General features: G+C 45.1%; 1 pseudogene; it reads right to left on the bottom strand.

Moving 5' to 3' along the window:
* Positions 1–4,120: 4,120 nt before the first annotated feature.
* On the bottom strand, positions 4,121–4,518 carry LOC131502100 (profilin-1-like; annotated as a pseudogene).
* Positions 4,519–4,771: the final 253 nt, after the last annotated feature.

Genomic DNA, 4,771 nt, shown 5'->3' with positions numbered 1-4,771 from the left:
TGTGTCTAGATGATCTATCCATTGCTGTAAGTAGAGTGTTAAAGTCCCCTGCAATTACCACATTCTTATCAGTAAGGTTGCTTATGTTTAGGAGTAATTGTTTTATATATTTGGGGCTCCGGTATTCAGCGCATAGACATTTATAATTGTTAGCTCTTCCTGATGGATGGACCCTGTGATTATTATATAATGTCCTTCTTCATCTCTTGTTACAGCCTTTAATTTAAAGTCTAGTTTGTCTGATATAAGTATGGCTACTCCAGCTTTCTTTTGACTTCCAGTGGCATGATAAGTAGTTCTCCATCCCCTCACTCTCAATCTGAAGGTGTCCTCAGGTCTAAAATGGGTCTCTTATAGGCAGCAAATAGATGGGTCTTGTTTTTTTTTTATCCATTCTGATACCCTATGTCTTTTGGTTGGCACATTTAGTCCATTTACATTCAGTGTTATTATAGAAAGTTATGGGTTTAGATTTTTTGTGATGTCCGTAGTTTTCATGCTTGTACCAATGTCTCTAGTACTTTTTTCTCACAGGATCCCCCTTAGGATCTCCTGTGGGACTGGTTTGGTGGTGACAAATTCCTTCAGTTTTTGTTTGTTTGAGAGGACCTTTATCTCTCCTTCTATTCTAAATGACAGGCTTGCTGGGTAGGGGATTCTCAGCTGCATATTTTTTTCTCTTCATCACATTGAAGATCTCCTGCCTTGCCTTTCTGGCCTGCCAAGTGTCAGTAGAGAGATCAGTCATGAGTGTTATAGGTCTCCCTTTATATCTTAGAGCACATTTATCTCTAGCTGCTTTCAGAATTTTCTCTTTATCCTTGTATTTTGCCAGTTTCCCTATGATATGTCGTGCAGAAGATCGATTCAAATTACGTCTGAAGGGAGTTCTCTGTGCCTCTTGGATTTCAATACCTTTTTCCTTCCCCAGATCTGGGAAGTTCTCAGCCATAATTTCTTCAACTACACCTTAGCACCGTTCCCTGTCTCTTCCTCCTCTGGAATACCAATTATGTGTAGATTATTTCTCTTTAGTGCATCACTTAGTTCTGTAATTTTCCGCTCATACTCCTGGATTTTTTTGTCTCTCTTTTTCTCAGCTTCTTCTTTTTCCATAATTTTATCTTCTAGTTCACCTATTCTCTCCTCTGCCTCTTCAATCCGAGCCGTGGTTGTCTCCATTTTATTTTGCAACTCACTGATAGCATTTTTTAGCTCCTCCTGGTTGTTCCTTTGTCCCTTGATCTCTGTAGCAATAGATTCTCTGCTGTTTTATACTGTTTTAAAGCCCAGCGATTAATTTTATGACTATTATTCTAAATTCACTCTCTGTTATATTGTTTAAATCATTTTTTATCAGTTAATTAGCTGTTGTTATTTCCTGGACATTTTTTTTGAGGGGAATTCTTCCGTTTAGTCATTTTGGATAGTCCCTGGAGTGGTGCAGAACTGCGGGGCACTTCCCCTGTGCTGTCTCGAATGACATGCGTTGGTTTGAGGGGCCGCAGTCAGACCTGATGTCTGTCCCTGGCCCACTGCTGGGGCCACAGTCAGACTGGTGTGTGCCTTCTCTTCCCCTCTCCTAGGGGTGAGATTTACTGTGGGGTGGCATGGCCCATATGGGCTACTTGCACAGTGCCAGACTTGTGGTGCTGGGGATCTCGCATATTAGCTGGGGTGGATTGGCAAGGTGCACAGGGGTGTGAGGGGCAGGCTCAGCTCACTTTTCCTTTGGAGATCTGCTTAGGGAGGGGCCCTCTGGCACCTGGAGGGAGTCAGACCTGCCGCCAGAGGGATGGATCCACAGAAGCACGGCGTTGGGTGTTTGTGAGGAGCAAGCAAGTTCCCTAGCAGGAACTGGTTCCCTTTGGTATTTTGGGTGGGGGATGGGCGAGGGAGACAGCACTGGCGAGCGCCTTTGTTCCCCACCAAGCTGAGCTCTGTTGTCCGGGACTCAACAACTCTCCCTCCTGTTTTCCTCAAGCCCTCCCGTTTTCGAGCAGAGCTGTTAGCTTATAACCTTCCAGATGTCAAGTCCAGCTCGCTGTCAGAACACACTCCATCTGGCCCCTCCGCTTTTGCAAGCCAGACTCAGGGGCTCTGCTTGGCCGGCGGGTTGGCCCTCTGCCCTGACTCCCTCCTGTCAGTCCGTGTAGGGCACACCGCCTTGCCGCCCTTCCTACCCTCTTCTGTGGGCCTCTCGTCTGTGCTTGGCTCCAGAGACTCAATTCTGCTAGTCTTCTGGCGGTTTTATGGGTTAGTTAGGCAGGTGTAGGTGGAATCTAAGTGATCAGCAGGACGCACGGTGAACCCACCGTCCTCCTATCCCACCATCTTCCCAGGATACATAACAGTATTATTTATCTTGGCTATAGTATTTTTTATTTTGGCTTCACTAGATTTAGGTCTTTTGTCTCTGTGGTAAGGGACTCCCTGGTGTCTGCTTTGCTTTGCTAAAAACTAGGTCGTAACCTTACCATCTTTTTAAATATATATCAGGCATATTCCATATATCAGTTCTGACTAGATCTCTGGCCATGACTTCTTGTTCTTTCCTTTGGGATAAATTCATTTGTCTTAACATTTTGTCTAGTTTTCTGTCTTCTCTGTTAGGAATGACTTTTATGTTCCTGCTCTGAATGGAATGGCTATATTAAGAATATGTCATTTGCTGTCCAGAGACTGGAACTTCAAGATTTGTGTGTGTGTGTGTGTGTGTGTGTGTGTATTCTGTGTGCAGTCTCCATTTGTGGTTTCACTGCTCGTTCTCTCAGATCAGTCCTCTGCAGAGTTTCTCTTTGCCTACATTTGGAAGTGTTTGGACCTGGTCCAGTGTGTGCTGAATTTTAACTATATGTGCTTTGGTCTGGTTGGTAGAAAAGGCTATATCTCCTACAGTTGAAGCTTTACAGCATTCTCTGAGTTGGTGCTTATGGTGGATTAGTGCTGATCTTCTGGGGGAAGGGCCTGGTGTCTGGCTCTCAGGCTGAATTGTCCTAGTAAAGATGCATCTTCAGAGTACAGAGGGATATGCATTAGTGTAAGCTGCTCCTGTCTTCACTGTGGGCACTGTGTTGCTCACTGAAGTCTGTCCATGCTGATGGGTTGCAGTGGGTGTGGGGATGGCATCACCACATTCCTTTGTCTCTGGAGAGGGGAGTTCACACTGCCACCTTTTAGGAAGCCCTCACTATAGAGTGAACAATCTCCCCTCTTATGTCTCAGGCTTCTGTCAGAACACAATCTTCACCCTGTCTGTGTCTGAGCTGTCTGCCTGGTGGTACATTGCTCTTGTGTTTTATCTTATGTGCATGGCTTGGTTTCAAAATTCCAAATTTTAGAGACCTGGTGTGTGGTGGACTTGCACTGATCCTCTGGGGGACGGTCATGCCACACTGTGGCTGATGCCAGTTTGTCCCAGAAAAGCAGTTTCATGGCCATGCAGGAACTCGGATTTTATAGTAAAGTGCAGCCAAATGCTGGCTTCCAGATTAGATGCCTTCAAAAGGTGTCTTTTCTGGTATGTTAATTAACCATGCTGCTCAATGGTGCTCACTATCTCTATTTTCCTGTAACAGGCAGTGCCACCTCTACCAAATGCACTCCAAGAAGGGCAACTGTCTCTCCCAATGCAACATGGGATCTTCAGACCATGTTGTGCATTCCTGTGCCTCTTTCCTCTTTCCCTACAGAAGCACCATTATGCACATCAGGCCCAACCTTGGCTATGGCATAGACTTCCAAAACTTCAGACTTTGTGCTCTGCTGCTCATAAAAAGTTGCAGTAATCAGGCCCTCTCTTTTTCCCAGTCAATGGTTTTGGGGAAGACTTTTTTTCTTGTGCAATACCCTGCATGCTGCTGTCACTCTGTCTCTATTTCTCTTTTTCCTCACTCCATGACCAAGGCTCCCTCCTCTCTGCAGCACCCACAATTCTCTTCTTCCCCAAATCAATTTTCTGAAGTTCCTACCTTCCACATTGTGGTTGTTTTTCTCCTTCTAGATATGTAGTTTGTTCTCTCAGTCCTCATATTGATTTACTGAGTGTTCGTAATGATTTGATATTTATCTGTGTTCAAGGTAGAAGATGAACATAAGGTCCCCCTATTATCTGACTATCTTAACTCCTTGTATAACATTTCTTGTTGATCGTACCACTGTGTACACCTTCTTTGCCCATCAGCAGGACTAATGTCTTGGCAGTCGTGGTGACAGTGATTTTGAAAGTGGAAGATCCCCCCAGTGCTCTTGGTATGAACATCCATGGTAAATTCCCATTCCTGAAAAGTGAGTCCCAGATAACAGAACATTTCTGGCCTCCACGTTCCATCCATTCACAAAAATACTTGATTGGCCTTTGCCAACCAGGACACCAACCTTTGCTGGCATGATGTTGGCAAAGGTTTTTCTGGAGACTGCTGCCCAGATGGAGGGCAAGTCCTTACAGCTCACAATGGCTATGTCCTGACAGGTCCCACCAGCCATGAAATTGTTGATGTAGGTGCTCCAACTTGTCATGGCACTGCTACTGGGGCTACTGTCTGCACAGTGGTTAAGGGCATCACCACTGGGTTGGTGCCCTTGGGATGTTAGATAGGGTGATGTGGAGAGTTCAGGGGCACATGATGCCACCCAGACTGTGGCTCTGCTAGCTGTGCAGCAGCCCTTGTACCACCACTTCTTCCATACAAATTTTACAATCAGCTCATCAAATTCCACATGAGAAAAATTGTCGGGACTTGACTGTTATTACTTTTAACTTATAAATTAA

This window comes from Neofelis nebulosa, chromosome X (genome assembly GCF_028018385.1).
Source record: "Neofelis nebulosa isolate mNeoNeb1 chromosome X, mNeoNeb1.pri, whole genome shotgun sequence".
NCBI classification, from domain to species: domain Eukaryota; kingdom Metazoa; phylum Chordata; class Mammalia; order Carnivora; family Felidae; genus Neofelis; species Neofelis nebulosa.
This window is presented reverse-complemented; position numbering and strand designations above follow the sequence as displayed.